At 45.9% G+C, this 20403-nt stretch overlaps 1 protein-coding gene across 2 annotated transcripts in view; it reads left to right on the top strand.

The window, feature by feature from the left end:
- Positions 1-543: 543 nt before the first annotated feature.
- The window catches only part of LOC137358575 (activin receptor type-1-like), a 123434-nt gene continuing 103574 nt past the window's right edge, over positions 544-20403 (top strand). Inside the window, exon 1 of one of the 2 annotated variants that reach the window (XM_068024566.1) lies at positions 544-802. The gene's annotated coding sequence lies outside the window, so the exon portion shown is untranslated. The remainder of the gene's footprint in view (positions 803-20403) is intronic. The other variant, XM_068024563.1, reaches the window with a different exon arrangement.

Raw genomic sequence — 20403 nt, 5'->3', positions numbered from 1 at the left:
TAAAAGGATACTTTAAGAGGGTGGGATGAAGTAGCTCAAGTGGAGCAGAAACACTGGCATTGACCAGTTGGACCGAATGGCCTGTTTCTGTGTTGTAAATTCTGTGCAATTTTATGCCAAGTCGTCAGAGAGTGAATTCCAACTCCCCAGTTGAATGATTTAGATCCAAGTCCCGGGTGGCTGATTACTGGGCAATAGAACTCCAAGTTACATGCTCCCAAGGGTTTCACTGCTTTACAGCTCTCAAAAAATATTATTTCTGGAGTTTTAAAAAAAAAGGAAATGTTTGCAGTTATTTATTTTTGCAGTAACAAAATTGCGAAGTTTTACAATTGAACACACATGGTGTAATCTGTATTGTATTACCGTGTCAAATAGATGATAAAGTGGGAGGCCTTTTCAGGCAGGAATGGGGGAATTAAATAGGAAATACACTATTAGGGCTACAAAATAAGAAAATATGAGGTCTGGAGCACGGCCAGACAGGAAGAGGCAGCAATAAGAGAACATTTGAGTTTCTCCCACATCCATACAGTGAAGGCTGCCAAGGGTACAGAGAAACAGGAAACTGAAAGAACGGATTTAGTCCAGGGGACTGGCTATGACAATGAGGGGTGGGCTGTTGAAATCAATTCCGATTTCTTTTCCCTTGGCTGTGTGAGTGTGTGTGCATGTGTCTTTTTTTCCTGTTAAGGTTGAATCAGTTTGAAGAACAATACTGGAATATTGGCTTTGCAGCCTTGATATAGAACTGAGTTGGATTTGTCTCCTGCATTTGAAAGGAAACCGACTGCTGTCAGAGGTATGTCTGTGGTGATATAGCACTCAGCGTCAGTAAACGGAATAAGCTGTCACTAATCTGTATATTGGCGTGTGGACTATGTATAACTATGAAATGTAGTCAAATGTTGATAATGTTGCCTGATTTATAGAGATAGATGATGTACTTTGTGGTGATATATAGACATGTTTCATAATCAAATGTCTAATTTAAGTCCTCAACATGTACTCTGGGCAAAAGTAGTATTTACCAGGAACTCACAGCTAAGATGATTCACTTCATTGGGACTAACACAAGGGAGGTTGTCAATTGAGCTGGGTTTATTTTTTTCAGTGCAGGATGGAAAGATTTGTTTCTACTCAGAGCAGGGACCGGGGGGAATGTGGGGAGGTTCGGTGGGGGGGGGCGGAATTTCTGCTACGTGCTGTGTGCGGTGAAATCGTAATCCTGGTTCTGTTACGCCGGCAGTGTCAAGGAGATTTTCCTCTCTCTCCCTCTCTCTGATCTCCTGCCCAGGTTGGCTTTTGGGTTAATTGTCAGATGTCCCCCACCTCACCCATCCCAGGGCAAAAGCACCCTCTGTGCCAAGTTGTTCCTCAAACAAACAGCATGTCTGCCAACTTTGAAGGGGTGAATCTCCAGGCGGGTGGCACACACCTCACAGGTTAAGGTGCGCTCTGCCTGAAGGCTTGCCAACCGTGTTTTATTTTAAAAACAAAACAGTGGGGAAAATCATGGGCAGTGGGACCAGACTCTCTGGCATGTGCTACCCACTGGAAAAGCTCGTCACCAGACTGGCATAGCTGGACAAATAAAACCCCCACCACCACCACACCTAAAAAGCCAATATCCCAAGCTAAACTAAGGAGGAAAGCTTGTGGGTATCAATCATATAGAGATTGATAAAAGGGCATATTTAGACTTGGTTGATTTTTTAAAAGCCTATTTTCATAAGTGGACCTCACCTCTCTGCTAAGTTCCCCCTATCTGGTACTATAGTGCATGGCCTGACCTAGATGCCACTTTCTTTGGCCCCTGTTGGCATTTGCCCTCCATCCCCAGTCACTGGAACATCGAACGAGATTGTTAAGTGTTGATCGGCCCTCGGATTTCCCCTCCTACTCTCTAAGCAAGCCGCTTGTCTCTGCTCAGTGAATGCAGGTGGGCACTGAAGCAAGGAACTGAAGCAACATCCTCCCATGCACATTGTAATGAATCACCGCTGGCACATCAGTGCCTGACTGACCCACAAAACCAATTTAATATTTCCGAAGGCTTGGGGGATTTGCAGAACCCACTGGCATGCTGATCGTGAACTGTACTACTTTTCTTAGCAGTCAAGGCATAAACGCTGTTTAATCCCCAGCCTCTCTTACTAATTACTACATTTTCTTTCCTCCAATTTCTTTCATCTCCCCTCCTGATGGCACTGATTCTTAGCTGGAATATAGCTTCATGGGCACTAGCAGTCCTTCCAGCACCTTGTCCTAGTGCTCATTCTTCACCTGCAGGCTTGCATAAAGCTGAAAACTTCTCGAGTTGTTCCATTTATCGGATGCTCTACTTGTGTGTTAATGTAGAGGAATTTCATGGGGTTGATTCTTCTCACTTTCATCCCTGCTTCCAAGATTGCTTCCTGCATGCAGTCGGTTTTCGTCTTAGTAGCAGGGATTCTGTCCCCCAAGTCTAGGCCCATGCCAGTGTTAATAAACCTCACGAACTCCCTCTCACCCTACTTCATCTCACTCTATCAGCATATCCCTCTATTCCTTTCTCACTCACGTGTTTATCTAGCTTCCCCTTAAATTTATCTCTGCTATTCACTTCAACTATTCCTTATGGTAGTGAGTTCCACATTCTCACCACTCTCTGGGTAAAGAAGTTTCTCCTGAATTCCTCATTGGATTTATTAGTGACTATTATATGTTATATACAGTTTTGGACTTCTGCACAAGTGGCAACATGTCTATGTCTATCCCATCGAACCCCTTCATAAGGGATCAGAGAAGGCATAAGTTCACCTTCTGCCAGTACCACATGCAACAGATTCATCATTTCAGACAGAGCTAGGTAAGACTCCCAGAGGAGCAGCGTCTGAGGAAATAGTGTTGGAGGCAGTTCCAGACCTGTGCCGTCTACTGTAAGATGGCTTGCAGCCACTCTGGAATGTCCTTGCAGCAGGACCTGTGAAAACAAAAATTATTCTAATCTCTTGGAGATACATCCAGTTCAGCATCAGGACTAACAGTATCAGAAGGGTAACACAAGGCAATTTTACCACTCTGCTACCTTTTAAAAAGTACAGGGAACAACTGACTGTACCCAGGCTGTCATTCGTGCCCTTGTGCACAACGTCATGCCATGTATTCGAAAGAGACTTTACTCTATCAATGTCCAGCAGGCAGGAGTTCCTCAGCATAGAATAATACAGGTTAATGATCACTTTAGCTAGGGGCTTGTGTGATTTAATAAGCTCATCTAACGTTCCCCCATTGTTTGAAGAGGAAAGAAGATTGAAAGGTTGGAAGATTGACTGCTTGGGGATCTTGGAGACCCACTGCAAACATGGCTAATGGGGCCATGCAGACAAAGCAACAAGTATAGCAAGACAATTCTCACTGAAGTACACAAATGGGATTCTACATTAGTCCTTCAGATATACGGCCTGATCAGGGTGGGGTTGAGGAAGGGGGAGCCATTACTTTGAGACTTCCGCAAGGTCACCAGAATTATTGCTGCATGTTATATGCCTTTGGTCTTCAAAGGGGAGTCATCGCGAAATATGATAGGTCTATTAGGACAGGACTGCCATTCTGAGCAGGTGCTTAAGGTGTAATCCCCGATTCCCTGTGGTGCCCACTGATTGTGGAAGGCCCCAAGCATGCTGGTGGGCACCTTGGCCATCCGGGCAAGGACAAGGCCACATAAGAGAGGCAGGCAACCAAAGTGACTCACCCGCGGGCTGCGCCCATCCTGAATCTATAGATGGCCACTTTGGCCAGGCCCAGGAGCAGTGCCATGAGAAAGTCCTCCGACTTGCCTGCTCCCTTCTCTGCCCCAGGTGGCCAAAGATCAGGAACGTGGGTATAAAAATTGGCAAGTCATGCTGCAGCTGTACAGAACCTTAGTTAGGCCACACTTAGAATATTGCGTGCAATTCTGGTCGCCACACTACCAGAAGGACGTGGAGGCTTTGGAGAGGGTACAGAGGAGGTTTACTAGGATGTTGCCTGGTCTGGAGGGCATTAGCTATGAGGAGAGGTCGGATAAACCCGGATTGTTTTCACTGGAACGACGGAGGTGGAGGGGCGACATGATAGAGGTTTACAAAGTTATGAGCGGCATGGACAGAGTGGATAGTCAGAAGGTTTTTCCCAGGGTGGAAGAGTCAGTTACTAGGGGACGTAGGTTTAAGGTGAGAGGGGCAAAGTTTAGAGGGGATGTGCGAGGCAAGTTTTTTACACAGAGGGTGGTGAGTGCCTGGAACTTGCTGCCAGGGGAGGTGGTGGAAGCAGAGACGATAGCGACATTTAAGAGACATCTTGACAAATATATGAATAGGATGGGAATAGAGGGATATGGGCCCCGGAAGTGCAGAAGGTGTTAGTTTAGGCAGGCGTCAAGATCGGCGCAGGCTTGGAGGGCCGAATGGCCTGTTCCTGTGCTGTACTGTTCTTTGTTTATTCTTTGTTCTTTGTGTGGCTGAGCTATATGTTAACTTTAATTACTGACCTTAGTGGGTTTCTTCAAGTGTGACGTCTCGTCGATAGGTCCAACAGGATGCAACAGAGCAGCCCCTAGCATTATAAGCACATACAGGTCAAATTTCCCTCTGTCCTGTACATTTTGGATAAGTTCAGTGGTCCCCTGCTCTGAGAGACGAACCTTGCTCAAATGCAGCACAGGTTGGAGAATTGGCACTACTGTAGCGGAGCCCCACCTCCCACTCACTTTCCCAAATGTCAAATGCCAAACATCTCAATGTTCCCAGAGGTCCGAGAGCCAGCTCGTCAAAGCTACATTTCCTTTGAAATCTACGATCCGCAAAGGCTCCCAAGTCTCTTTCAGAACAGCTGTGTTCTGATGCTATGCACTGTTTCTAAGACTGAAGAAGTTAGTGCTTTAAATATACTCTGACCAGAGTTATTAGAGGATGCAGATCTCATTGCATTAAAACTTAGTGAACAGGTACAAAAAATAATGAACAAGGCTAATAGAATATTGGTCTTTATCTCAAAGGGATTGGAATACAAAGGGGAGGAAGTTATGCTACAGTTATATAAAACTGGTCAGACCCCCATCTGGAGTATTGCCTTCAGTTCCGAGCACCCCACCTCAGGAAGGATATATTGGCGTTGGAGAGGCTGCAATGCAGATATGCTGGAATGATACCAGGGCTAATGGGTGAAATTATAAGGATAGGTTGCACAGACCAGGCTTGTATTCCCTTGAATTTAGAAGATTAAGGGGTATCGAATTGAGGTGTTCAAGATGATTAAAGGAATTGGTCGGGCAGATAGAGAGAAACTATTTCCTCTGGTGGGGGAAGTCCAGAACAAGGAGGCATAACCTTAAAATTCGAACCAGGCTGTTCAGGGGTGCTGTCCAGAAGCACTTCTTCACACAAAGGGGCGTGGAAATCTGGAACTCCTGGAAAAACTGTTGAGGCTAGGGCTCAATTGAAAATGTTATAACTGCTGAATAGCTCACTCGCCCCTTTCCTCCTCCCCTCTGCCAGAACCACAGAAAGTAATTAACACAACATTACTTTGGGAAAAACTCAGTTTGCAGGGCTGGGTAGGAGTCCTCGTGTTCAAGAGAGAGGAACTGAGAGAAAGAGAAAAAAATTGCACCAAGCAAAAGGAACAAAAACCTTTCTGGAGCAATTCCCACCCCCCCGCCCCCCAGCCTGAGAAGCTGATTGGAATGGATAAACAACTTACACAATGTGCATTCATCATAATCTGTTGTGGCTCCTCTGCTCAGTAATTGCAATATAGCCGCTGTCTGTAGTGCAGCCCTGTCCTGTCTATTCTCCCTTCAACTCATTTGTCAAAATAATCGAGCCTTCAACAAGTAACAAATTCATCTTGATATCTTGTCACTTGCTATTGTAGCAAAAGGGACGTCTTACTTTCAAACTTTTCTTGGGCCTTTTTAAGATCGGACCCCGTCCCCCGACACTGTCATCCAAAACCCCTCCTTAATACATTCCTACTGAACCATGAGCCAAGGTCTGTGATACCTGTTATTGGACCAACGTACAAGTCTTTCAATCGAGGCCCCGTCTGCCCTCTCAGGTGGATGTGACAGGCTCATGGCCACTATTTTGAAGAGGAGTAGGGGAGTTCTCCCTGATGTCCTGATCAATCCCTCAATTAATACCCTCAAAACTGCTTCAATTGGTTATTTATCTCATTGCTGTTTGTGGGAGCTTGCTGTACGCAATTTGGTGGCTGTGTTTCCAACCTTACAACAGCGACTACATTTCAAAAGTACTTGACAGTGCTTTGGGAAGTCGTTTGGAGATTCTGATAGATTTACTTCATTGAACTACTTCACCCTACATACATATACATATCGGGTGATGATTTTCTCCAGTTGCTATCTGCTGGCAGTGTCAAAATGATAGCGGGAAGCATCCCTCTGGCTACCATTTCTGGTGAAACTAGTGATGTTTAGAATGTTTTGATGGCATTTTCCAGTTTTGGCTGATAAGACGCCAGTAAAGCACGTTATGAAGTTTGACTATGTTAAAAGGTGCTATATAAATGCAAGCTGTTGTTGTAGCGACAGGGAATGTGGGAAATCCTGTTAAATCTATAAAGTCATGAACAGAGGCAGCTCCTCTTCCATGAAAGACACTCAAGCTGGCTGGGATTTTCCATTTCGGTACTCCTGGTGGAGGAGCGCAGACTGGAGGATTCCGCCCAGCCACCCCAAGGTCTTTGGGCAGGCCTGATCTGGTCTTGGAGTGTGGAATATTCCAATTTGTGCTTCCACCCCCACATCCTGTACCAGAGAAACCGTGGAGGAAAAGCCCGGCCACTGAGAGTCAATTTTTTGCCTGATTGCCCTCCTGTAAATCACCTTGTTTTACTGCATTAAAGCTGCTGTAGAAATGCAAGATGTTGTTGGATATGAGGTCCTCCCGAAGTCCCCATCATCACAGATGCCAGTCTTCAGCCTATCCGATTCACTCCACGTGATGTCAAGAAATGGCTGAAGGCACTGGATACTGCAAAGGCTATGGGCCCTGACAATATTCCGGCAATAGTACTGCAGACCTGTGCTCCAGAACTTGCCGTGCCCCTAGCCAAGCTGTTCCAGTACAGCTACAACACTGGCATCTATCCGGCAAAGTGGAAAATTGCCCAGGTATGTCCTGTGCACAAAAAGCAGGACAAATCCAACCCGGTCAATTACCGCCCTATCAGTCTACTCTCAATCATCAGTAAAGTGATGGAAGGGTTGTCAACAGTTCTATCAAGCAGCACTTGCTTAGCAATAACCTGCTCACTGACACTCAGTTTGGGTTCCGCCAGGGCCATTTATCTCCTGAGCTCATTACAGCCTTGGTTCAGACATGGACAAAAGAGCTGAACTCAAGAGGTGAGGTGAGAGTGACTGCCCTTGACATCAAGGCAGCATTTGGCCGAGTATGGCATCAAGGAGCCCTAGCAAAACTGAGGTCAATGGTAATCAGGGGGAAAACCCTCCGCTGGCTGGAGTCATACCTAGTGCAAAGGAAGATGGTTGTGGTTGTTGGTGGTCAATCATCTCAGTCCAAGGACATCACTGCAGGAGTTCCTCAGGGTAGTGTCCCAGGCCCAGCCATCTTCAGCTGCCCTCCATCATAAGGTCAGAAGTGGGGATGTTCACTGATGATTGCAGAATGTTCAGCACCATTCACAACTCCTCAGATACTGAAGCAGCCCATGTCCATATGCAGCAAGACCCGGACAACATTCAGGCTTGGGCTGACACGTGGCAAGTAACATTCGCACCACACAAGTGTCAGGCAATGACTATCTCCAACAAGAGTGAATCTAACCATCTCCCCTTAATGTTCAATGGCATTACCATTGCTGAATCCCCCACGATCAACATCCTGGGGGTCACCATTGACCGAAAACTGAACTGGACCAGCCACATGAATGCTGTGGCTACAAGAGCAGGTCAGAGGCTGGGAATTCTGCAGGGAGTAACTCACCCCCTGACTCCTCAATGCCTATCCACCATCTACAAGGCACAAGTCAGGAGTGTGATGGAATACTCTCCACTTGCCTGGATGGGTGCAGCTCCAACAACACTCATGAAGCTCGACACCATCCAGGACAAAGCAGCCCGCTTTACTGGCACTCCATTTACCACCTACAACATTCACTCCCTCCATCACCGACGCACAGTGGCAGCAGTGTGTACCATCTATAGGATGCACTGCCGCAACTCACCAAGGCTCCTTCAACAGCACCTTCCAAACCCGCAATCTCTACCACCTCGAAGGACAAGGGCAGTAGATACATGGGAACACCACCACCTGCAAATTCCCCTCCAAGTCACACACCATCCTGACTTGGAACTATATCGCCTTCCTTCACCATCATTGGGTCAAAATCCTGGAACTCCCTCCCTAACAGCGCTGTGGGTGTACCTACGCCCAAGGACTGCAACGGTTCAAGAAAGCAGCTCACCACCACCATCTCAAGGGCAATTAGGGATGGGCAATAAATGATGGCCTGGCCAGTGATTCCCATATCCTCCAGACGAATAAAAAAACATTTTTTTTAAACCCATGAGCCTGAGATTCCACAGGGATTCTCCCACTCTAACAATCAGGAAGAGACTGACAGAAATCCTGGGAAACTATATAAATGGCCATGACCGGGAGAATCCCGGTGCAATTTACACAGGAGCATTGGAATAGGAGGAGGCCAGTCAGCCCCTCGAGCCTATTCTGCCATTCGATTAAATCATGACTGACCTACATCTTAACTCATTCTACCCGCCTTGGTTCTGTCACCTTTAATACCCTTGCCTGACAAAAATCTATCAATTTGTTTTGAATTTTTCAATTGACCCCCACCACCCCGCACACCCCCCAGTCTCAACAGTGTTCTGGGAGAGGGAGTTCCAGATTTCCACTACCCTTTGTGTGAAGCATTTCAGGGCCCCATATGTTGAAAGTTTTGAACACTGCTCTGAATGTCCCTATCTTTACTGGGGCCACGTGGGATAGCTTGCCTGTCGGGGTGGACTCGAAAACATTTGAGACTACTCAAACCGTTTTGATGAAAGCACAGATGCCTACAGTTACTTTCTTATTGAAGCTGTTCATCCACCAAGAATCCAGTTTTGCCTCCACAATGTTCCCAGGCCTACATGGTTGATCTCGGCCTAAAAGCGAGCCAACGACAGCACTGGTTCTGATCCAGCAGAACTGGCTAGTACTGCGTCTGATCAAATGTCGGGTTTGGGGTGCTGCTCACCAGCTATCAGGGTTAACCAGGTCATGTGAGAGACAACATGAAGGAGGACATTACCGTATGTGCTGGGAACTCCCGACACTTTAGGTTCCTCCAATCAACAACAGCAACAATAATTTTCATTTATATACTCATCTAACATATGTTACGATCAGGTGAGGGGGGGGGTCGAAAGGTTCCCCTCTTGTCCCTCTCCTTGTTTGATCGCAACAGGGTTTATTTCTTGTATATACTTCAGTGAATATACTTACCAATTCAGTGAGCGTTTACCCCTTTATATGCTGTGATCATTCAAGAACCAATTGGACATGTTTTCTTGAGTTTAAACAAGAAAGAGGTTAGTTTATTGTACTTAAAATCAAAACCTGATCTAAGTAAAATAATAAAATATGCTCCAACCTTCACATGCACACACACATGAGAATCTCACACACATAAATAGGTTACAGAGTGGAGAAGAATAGATTGGTTGAATTAGAGACCAGAACAATTAAAAAAAGGATGTACAGTCTGTGTGGAATCTGGTAGAGATGACCAACTGGTTCAGGGTTTATTTGGAGACAGTGATGCAGATGGTTTTCTTCCTGGGGTCTCTGTCTGCAGCAATGATAGACTTGGCTGGTTGCAGCCAGCAGGCAGGGTTCGAACTTACAAGGTCACCTGGAGAGACAGAGAGAGAGAGAAAGAGAGGGAGACCCCACTTGGGTCCTTTACCTGTCAATCTCAGGTGCTTGCCCTGTCTGTGGAGAGAAGGAGCAGCTAGTTTCACACTGATGGGGAGTCTGTCACATGATGGCCCAGTGTATTCTCTCTTTTGCAACTTATTTAGATCAGGTATAAGCATTCCAATCTCTCTCATGGTCCCATTGCTTCAATGATTACCCTTTGAGTGGTCCGTCTCCACCAGTGTTAATGTTCCAAGATTGCCTTTAATGTCTTGTTAATGAAGGCAAGGCAGGGAGCCATTCAAAATTCTCAAGCCATTGTTCTGGCTGGAGATTTGCCAGACCTACGTCTCCACCTCAATACATTGGAATGTAGAGTATTTTGATGCAAATTGCGGTGGCCATTTTAGCTGCTAGCAGTGATCTTTTATCAGTTCTCAGCCTCCTGTTTTTTTTTTACGTTTAATTCAGGTTTCCAACCGATGGATTAATAAAAAACATCATTCGGCATAGCACATGTACGTGACACATTGTAAAACATGCCAAGCTGCATCACAGGAGCATAAGTCAAACAAAATTTGACAATGAGCCACATAAGGAGATATTAGGACAGGTGACCAAAGGCTTAGTGAAAGAGGTAGGTTTTAAGCAGCCTCTTAAAGGAGGAGGGAGAGGTGGACATGTTCAGGGAGGAAATACCAGAGATTGGAGACTAGGCAGCTGAAGACCTGGCCGCCAGTGGTGGAGTGAAGAAAATCAGGGATGTACAGGAGACCAGAATTGGAGGAGTGCAGGGACCTCTGAGGGCTGTAGGGCAGAGATCAATCCATCACAAAGATAGGAGATCCCATTAGCATGGACTAGAGTCAAATCCAAGTCACAAAGGTTAAAAACAGCCGCACCGTCTGGTCTCCAAAATTAGACACTCTGATTATCAAGGACTCTGGGGATGGAGGCTAAAAGTTAGTGACTAAGACGGCTGATATTTTTCTCCAGTGAGTAACGGAGCCTTCAAATCCATTGTGAGAAGACAAAGGAAGTGCACATTAGAATTGGTTGTGTTTCTGGAGAGAGAAGAGGCTGAGGGATACGGTGAGAGGCTGGGCAAGTGGAGAGTGGAGTTACGATCAACCTGAAAAAAAAAACAAGCTTTTTGGACCTAAGGGCCATTTCGTGTTCCTTTAAGTTCTTATGTTTTGATGAAATTCATAGACTTACTATGGCTTTGTATGAATGGATTTTCAGCATGTTGTAACAGCTGTGGTATTGCATGTAGTGGGGGGAGGAAAGCTTGTCTTTGTCCACCTAATATTCATGAGTCTGAATATTATGGGTTGGGCACTATTTTTCACTTTTTATGGCAGTTGAAAACTCTTTGGAAATAGTATCACCGGGAGGGGGTATAAAAGTAAACAGTTATCTGATGACGCACAAAGTGCTCACACAGAGTTGTTGTAAACCGAGTGCATGGTAAACTGTCCATAAAGTTGGGAATTTGGTGCAGAGGGGAAAGGAGATGTTGCTTTTTGCCTCAAATACATGGGCGGCACAGTGGCGCAGTGGTTAGCACCGCAGCCTCACAGCTCCAGGGACCCGGGTTCGATTCCGGGTACTGCCTGTGTGGAGTTTGCAAGTTCTCCCTGTGTCTGCGTGGGTTTTCTCCGGGTGCTCCGGTTTCCTCCCACATGCCAAAAGACTTGCAGGTTGATAGGTAAATTGGCCATTATAAATTGTCACTAGTATAGGTAGGTGGTAGGGAAATATAGGGACAGGTGGGGATGTTTGTTGGGAATATGGGATTAGTGTAGGATTAGTATAAAATGGGTGGTTGATGTTCGGCACAGACTCGGTGGGCCGAAGGGCCTGTTTCAGTGCTGTATCTCTAATCTAATGTAGCGGTTTGTGTATGCTTGAGGCAGGAAGTATTTAAAATTTTGTTCGGTGTTTTAGTGCAAGTTGGTGGCTTTTTTAACAAAAAACTTAGACTAAAAACTAGATATAAATAATTTAGACTAAGATATTGCAGAGCAGGTTGTGTGTCTGGACTGCAGTATGTGGTAATTTGTAGACAGTGAGACTGTCCAGAGCGAACTTGTTGGCAGTAGATGTCTCCATCTCAAATCTCTCCAGTTCAGAGTCATTGAGCTGGCGTGTGAGTTGGAGATACTCTTAATACATGAAAGGGGGAGGAGTATCTGGACTGTTTGCTCCAGACCTTAGTTGCATCTTGTAGGGAGGTGCAGGATCAGAATGGGGTTGGTGCGACTGATTGTGAAACTGATCCCATCCAATGGGCTCAATGTACTTGCTACCTGTAAGGATAAAGACTGTTGGACAGCCAGAATATTGGCCATGGTCGCTTGGAACAAGAGACTGAAAAGACCCAAAGTGGGGTGGGGGATGGGGTGTGGAGGAGGAGAAGTGTAATGTTGTAGGAATTCAACAATTAGGGGGACTGAACGCAGGATTGTGAGGACAGTATGTTGCCTACCTGGTACCAGGGTTAGGGATATGTTGAACTGGCTTGAAAGGGTATTACAGAGGAGAATCTAGATGTTGTGATCTATGTTGGGACCAACAACATAGGAAAGAAGTCCTGTTTGGAGAGGACCAGGAAACAGGAGCTAAATTAGAGCACAGGACCTCAAGGGTTATAAACTCTGGATTATTACCTGAGCCATGTGCAAATTGGTCTAGGGATAAGCAGATTAGGGAGGTGAACACGTGGCTGAAGAAGTAGTGTGAGAAAGAAAGGTCCCATTTCATGGGACACTGACACCAGTACTGGGACAGGAAGGAACTGTACATTGGGATGGGCTCCACCTGAACTGGGCTGGGTCCATGGTTCTGGTGGAAAGGATAAATAGGGCAGTCACAAGGACTTTAAGCTAGCAAATCAGGGGGAGCGTTCAGGTGAAAAAGGTAGTGTAGATAATAGGTCAAAAAGAAACAAAAGGGAAGAGAGTAGAGTAACAGTCAGAAATTGCAGGTAAAGGGAAAACTAAAAGATGTAAAGTAATTAAACCAGGAGAGAGAAATAGGAAACGTGTAAGTAAAACATTACAGCAGAAGGACAGGTTAGGGTGTGTGGCCTAAATAAGCACTCTTTATACAAACACACGGAGTATAAAGAACAAATTGAATGAATTGCAGGCACAAATTCAGCTTGGAAGGTATGACACTGTAACCATTACTGAGACACGACTGCAAGACGGCCAGAACTTGGAACTAAATATACCAGGTTATAAGGTCTACAGGAAAGATAGGGAAAATGGTAGAGGGGGAGGAGTAGCCTTAATGATTAAGGATGAAATCGCTCCAATGATATGGGGGATTTTAACTTTCATATAGATTGAGATAGGCAGTGAATTTCTTGCGTGTGTCCAGGATAGTTTTCTGTAGCAATATGTCCTAGAACCAAGAGGGCAGGCCATATTAGATTCAGTAATGAGTAACAAGCCAGATTTAGTTAACAGCCTAATGGTGTGTGAACATTTATCTGATAGCAATCATATGATCAAGTTCAACATTGTGTTTGAAAAGGAGAAACGTGAAGCAGTTACTAAGATTCTAAATTTAGGTATAGTTGACTTCAAAAGGATGAGACAGAGACTGTCCCCAGTAAACTGGACAAATCAGTTAATGGTTAAGAAGAGAGAAGAGCAGTGGGGGTGTTCAAAATACATTTAATGTGATACCGAACTAGTTTATACCCCTAAGGGGCAAGTGCTCTCCTTGCCAAAAAACTGCCATGGATGACTAAAGAGGTAAGAGACAACAGAAAACCAAGACAAAGCAAAAACTAGTACAGATCCTGGCGACTGGGAGTGATACAAAGAACAACAAATGGCAACCAGATAGTAAGAGCTACAAAAAGCAGTATGAAAAGAAACTTGCAAAGGATATCAAAAATTACAATTTTTATTATATTAGGGGACAAAAAGGATGGTCAGGAGCAATGTGGGTTCCATGTCACTCCACTATTTGACAGGAAACAAAGGGTAGTAGTCGACGGATGTTTTTGTGAATGGAAAGCGGTTTCCAGTGGCGTTCCATAAGGGGTCAGTGTTGAGTCCTCTGCTGTTTGTGGTATATATTAATGATTTGTACTTAAATGTGGGAGGCATGATTGGGAAATTTGCAGATGACACCAAAATTGGCCGTGTAGTTGATAGTGAAGAGGATGGCTGTAGACTCCAGAATGATATCAATGGTTTGGCTGAGTGGGTGGAAAAGTAGCAAATAGAATTCAATCCGGAGAAGTGTGAGGTAATGTATTTGGGGAGGGCAAACAGAGCAAGGGAATACACAATAAACGGGAGGATATCGAGAGGGGTAGAAGAAGTGAGAGACCTTGTAGTGTATGTCCACAGGTCCCTGACAGTGGCAGAACAGGTAGCTAGAGTGGTGAAGAAGGCATATGGAATGCTTTCCTTTATTGGCCGAGGTATAGAATACAAAAACAGAGATGTAATCCTGGAAATGTATAAAACGCTGGTTAGGCCACAGTTGGAGTATTGCGTACAGTTCTGGTCACCACATTACAGGAAGGACATAATTGCTCTGGAGAGAGTACAGAGGAGATTTACAAGAATGTTGTAAGGGCTTGAAAGTTGCAGCTATGAGGAAAGATTGGATAGGCTAGGGTTGTTTTCCTTAGAACAGAGGAGGCTGAGGGGTGACTTAATTGAGGTGTACAAAATTATGAGGGGCATAGATAGAGTAGACAGGAAGGACCTGTTTCCCCTAGCGGAGAGGTCAATTACCAGGGGGCACAGATTTAATGTGATTGGAAGAAGGATTAGAGGGGACATGAGGAAAAACCTTTTCAGCCAGAAGGTGGTGGGTGTCTGGAATTCACTGCCAGGAATGGTGGTGGAGGCAGAAACCCTCAATTCTTTTAAAAGGCACCTGGACATGCACCTGAAGTGCTGTAACCTGCAAGGCTACGGACCAGGTGCTGGAAGGTGGAATTAGATTGGGCAGCTAGTTTTCTTGGCCGGCACGGACACGATGAGCTGAATGGCCTCCTTCTGTGCTGTAATTTTTCTATGGTTCTATTTAAGGAAGGTGAGAGAGGGAAACCAGGGAATTATAGACCCCAGTTAGCCTAACATCTGTTGTCAGGAAATTACTAGTCTATAATTAAGGATAGTGACTGAACACCTCAAATCATCAGCTGACCAGAAAGGTCACACCTGACGAACCTGATTGAATTTTTTTGAAGAGGTGTCTATAGTAATGGACAGGGGAATGTCTATGGATGTTATTTATATGGACTTCCAGAAAGCATTGGTCAGGCCTGCATTTCCAGGGGTAGCTAGAAGTCCTCCAATAGCTCATTGGGTAACGTTATCACCTGGTATGGTACTAAGCCACCTTGATCTCAAATATCCTGTGCCAATCTGTGCTGAATTTGCTGATCTCAGCTGGCATGAGTGGCTACTAAGAGTGGCTAGGCAAGAGAAAAGTCAGCCAGGGCTTCCTGGAGGCTGGGTGAGGCAGGATCCGGCTCAGCTGTGACGCTACTCAACATCAAGCAATCAGCTGACACCCATTGTCTAGAATCAGGCATTAAACAATCACTCCCTCCATCACTGGCACACAGAGGCTGCAGTGTGTGCCATCTACAGGATGCACTGCAACAATTCACCAAGGCTGTTTCGACAGCAACTCCCAAACTGCAACCTCTACCACCTAGAAGGACAAGGGCAGCAGGGGAGTGGGAACACCACCACCTGCAAGTCATACACCATCTCGACTGGGACATATATTGGCCGTTCCTTTACTGTCGCTGGGTCAAAATCCTGGAATTTGCTCTCTAACAGCTCTGTGGGTGTACTCACACCATTACGGACTGCAGCCGTCAAGGACAGTGCCTTATCACCATCTTCTCAAGGACAATTAGAGATGGGCAATAAATGCTGGCTTTGCCAATGACAAGGTATCAGAGCATGCCCAGAGCCCACGAAATATGCCCCAGCTTCAGTCAGTGTCACTAGGGGAGGAGGGAGGAAAGAATTGGGGAAGTTGGAAGGTTTGAACCACTCGGGGCTGGTGAATACTCTTTTTTTTCTCCTTATCCCAATTCTCCTGGCGGTATTTGATTTCATGGGTACTGGTCATCCTCCAGTACCTCATCCCAGTGCCCATTATTCACATTGTCCATCAAACTGTGAATCCAACCCTGGGCTTGCCCAAGCACACTTCTAGTGTTGCTGCAGATTGATCGGGCACAGGGGCCCAGGCCGACTGTACCTTCCCTAATCCAGCTGAGTTGAGGCCAAATTCAGTCCCCTCCAGCTTGAAACCAGCTGTTGCAATCGGCTGCCTGTCGCCTTTATTTTGCTGGATTTGGCTGGCTGAAAAATCATTCTTATTTGATGCATGGAGCTGAACCAAAATCACCAGAAAGAACGACAGCAGTAACGAGGTTTCATTTCCTAGGTTCTCAATCTCTCCCGAATATGGTCGTTAGATCTTCCCTGAACCAGCTGCCAATGGTTCCCATGCCAACTTCTATTGATTCATTATTTTATCAATAAACTCTAAACAAAGGGCTGGATTTTGTGCTGAAGGCAGAGCTCGTGGCACCAGGCCAAAAGGACGGGGGGTGGGGGGGGGGGGGGGGGGCGGAATCCCACCTCTGCCTTTTCGTGCCCCTCTCCGCCAGCACCCCCACCACCTGGAGTGATCCTCCGGTCTTTTTGAATCAAAGTTTTAGGAGGCGGGATCCCCGTCCCTTTAAAGACTTTAAAGGGACGGGATTCCACCTCCAAGAGCTGCCGGCCAATCAGAGGGCCGGCAGCTCAGCAGCATCAACAGCGCCACCGGGAACGGTGGCCATGGCAGGTACTGCAGAGGCCTTGGACCCAGGCCCAGTGGTGGAACTCCAGAACAAAGGTAGGTGAGATGGGGTCACCGGGGCCTTCTGGAAGGCCCTGGCGAAGGGGGTGGTCATTGCAGACTAGGGGGAGGGGGTCCCAGGGGGGGTAAAGTGGTTCCCAGTGGGGGTCGTCCGTGGGCCACAAATTTCCCATGAAGGAGGGAATCCACCCACCCCCCCTCACAAGCCGGAGTCTGGGAATTGGTTTACTCTTAACCAATGTATAGAGGAATGTATAGAACTACAAGGGATTTACTGCACAGAAACGGGCCATTCAGCCCAACTGTCCCATGCCAGTGTTTATGCGCCACACAAGCCTCCTCCCACACGATCAGCACACCCTTCTATTCCTTTCTCCCTAGCTTCCCCTTAACTCAGGCTTGTCCAACATCAGGCGCGCAGGCCAGAATCCAGCCGGCCAAAATTTCTATCCGGCCTGCCAATCCTGAGGAGGGGAGCAGTGTCAGGCGGCAGCTCTGTATTCACCGCCACGGCAGGCGGACAGTGTAGTCGGTAGTGTTTGTCGGTTCCCATGGAGACACCACTGCCCAGACTGTCACGTGACTCCACCTCCCCTCGCATCAAAGAAACGTCTTCAGCCCCTACGTCACATCCGTCAGAAAACAGGCCAAGCTCCTGGGTGGTGGTAGAAGGAGGGGGCAGGCGTGTGGCAGCTGCAGGTACAGGGCACTGTCTATCGGATCATGAAGATTCAAACCTTCTACTCAATCCATACAGGATTTATCTATTTAGAAAATATTTATGTCCCACATGCACAAACAATGTGTCACAATCAAAAGAATTATTACGATGATAATAACACGTGGCTCCGTGGCTATATAGAACCTATAATTTTGAAAGGAAAAATAAAGTAATGACATAACTTCATTTAAAAACTTCTAATTTGTTTACAAATGCTCAGAGGTAAAATGTTGAATATATTTGGGACAGGGTTAAAATATGATTTGAATCAAAATTTTTAAACCTAAATACATAATGTTTTTAATGACATCAATAAACTTGCACTAATATTTGAGTCTGAAATTTTATTTATTTGCCATGAAAATCATATTTCAAAACAATTCTTGAAAGAAGAAATGGGTAGTTTTCACCAAACAATCGTCATCATCTGCTGCTGCGTCTGATGATACAATTCCAATTTCCTAATTAGATCTAGACCCCATATCAGGTGATCCATATCATCTACACCTGCAACTGGATGTAATCCGTGGGATTAATGTTAATGTATAAAAGGAAGGAACCACTGATCTCTGCAGGACTCTGCCTAACAACAGACTCGATATTCATACCTACAAACGTATGAACAAGACGGACAGGAAAAGACTGTCCGTCTCCTTGTGACGTATTACTTATTGCACTCCCCATCCACCCAGAGCCATGTAACCTGGGAGAGGCGAAAACCCAGGCCAATTAGGAGAGGAAAAGATTTGGGAAAAAAAAACAAAAAATGCTGGAAATACTCAGCAGGTCTGGCAGCATCTGTGGAGAGAGAAGCAAAGTTTACGTTTCCGGTCTGTGACCTTTCATCAGAACTGTCAAAGGTTAGAAAAGAATTAGGTTTTAAACAAGTGAAGGGGAGGGGAGTGGGGGAGAGAACAAAGGGGAAGGTGTTTGATCGGGCAGAGGGAGATTCAATAACAAAGCTATCCTGGGACAAAGGCAAAGCGTGTGTTAGTGCTTGTGGTGAAAGACAAAGCATTAGTCCAGAGAGAGTGTTAATAGCAGAATAATGAGCAGCTCTGACTACATAAAAAGCAGGCGCATGGTTAAAAAATAAAATATTAAAAAAAGGCCAGTCATGCTCTGAAGTTATTGAACTCAATGTTCAGTCCGCAAGGCTGTAGAGTGCCTAATCGAAAGATCAGGTGCTGCTCCTCGAGCTTGCGTTGATGTTCACTGGAACACTGGAGCAGGCCAAGGACTGAAATGGGGGCATGAGAGCAGGGGGGTGTGGTGAAATGGCAAGCAACTGGAAGCTCGGGGTCATGCTTTCGGACTAAGCGGAGGTGTTCCGCAAAGCGGTCACTTAATCTGCGTTTGGTCTCCCCGATGTAGAGGTGACCACATTATGAGCAGCGAATCCAGTATACTACATTGAAATAAGTACAATTAAATCGCTACTTCACCTGGAAGGGGTGTTTGGGACCTTGGATAGTGAGGAGAGAGGAGGTAAAAGGGCAGGTATTACACCTCCTGCGATTGCATGGGAAGGTGCCGCGGGAAAGGGCCAAGGTGTCAGCGGTAATGGAGGAGTGGACCAGGTGTTACGGAGGGAACGATCCCTTCGGAATGCTGACAGGAAGGGGAGGGGAAGATGCGTTTGGTGGTGGCATCACGCTGGAGGTGGCAGAAATGGCGGAGGATGATCCTCTGAATGTGGAGGCTGGTGGGGTGGAAAGTGAGGACAAGAGGAACCCTGTCTCGGTTCTGGGAGGGAGGGGAAGGGGTGAGGGTAGGTGCGGGAAATGGGTCGGACACGGTCGAGGGCCCTGTCAACCACAGTGAGGGGGAATCCTCAGTTGAGGAAAAAGGAAGACATATCAGAAGCACATTTGGAAAGTTTGGATGAGAAAGTAAGATAATAAATTAGTCTTCTCATTTCAAGCTTGTTCACAAAAATGCACATTTTTGTTGTTTTGATTAATAGTAAGATAAATTTCTAATGTCTTTATCTCTCTGAAATTTGCTCACTGGCACCAAAATTTATAATGTCGCCCCTCATGTGAAAAGGTCGGACACCCCTGTTTTAACTGCATCTATGCTGTTCACCTCAACTGCTCATGGGTAGAGAGTTCCACATTCCAGCCACGATTAAATCTCCCATTAACCTTCTCTGCTCTAATGATTGCACAAAAGAGCAGTTTTCTCTGGATTAAGGGCCATCCTGTACTCTGCTGAATAATAAAAGCTGAACTGATAACAGAACAATTGGATTTCCCCTTAGTTTCAGCCAGGAGTAAGCAGCGTGACTTAATGATCTCATGACAAAAGGTTGTTAACAATCTCTCAGCAGCATCCTATAACTATTATGGTGTGAGGGAAAACAGTCACTTTTTTATGCTGTTTAGATGAACTGATAAAAATTAATGAGCTTCTGAACCTAGAGCAGCGGCTTCTAAGCTTTTGGGTGTGAGGAAAGAGGAGGATTCAGGAAATACTCACTCAATCCCAGACCTCTCGCTGACTCCCCAGCAAATACGAACACACTCCTTGGGCAAACAACCCACCCTTACCCCCTGCAAATACTGACAACCCCAGCAAACTCCCTCACCCGCAAATACTGACAGGCACCCACCCTCTCCCCAGCAAACACGAACACACTCCCCAGGCGCCCCCACCCCACGCCGCGATGCTGACTCAATCCTAGGGCTCTCCCACCCCCAGCAAAGACTGGCTCACGCTCCAGAGAGAGTGTTAACAGCAGAATAATGAGCAGCTCGGACTACATGAAAAGCAGGAACATGGTTAAAAAACTAAATGATTAAAAAATGCAAGTCATGCTCTGAAGTTATTGAACTCAATGTTCAGTCCACGAGGCTGTAGAGTGCCTAATTGAAAGATCAG

The sequence above is a fragment of the Heterodontus francisci genome, chromosome X, assembly GCF_036365525.1.
Source record: "Heterodontus francisci isolate sHetFra1 chromosome X, sHetFra1.hap1, whole genome shotgun sequence".
NCBI classification, from domain to species: domain Eukaryota; kingdom Metazoa; phylum Chordata; class Chondrichthyes; order Heterodontiformes; family Heterodontidae; genus Heterodontus; species Heterodontus francisci.
The sequence above is the reverse complement of the archived record's forward strand: the minus strand, read 5'-3'. Positions and strand labels throughout refer to the sequence as shown.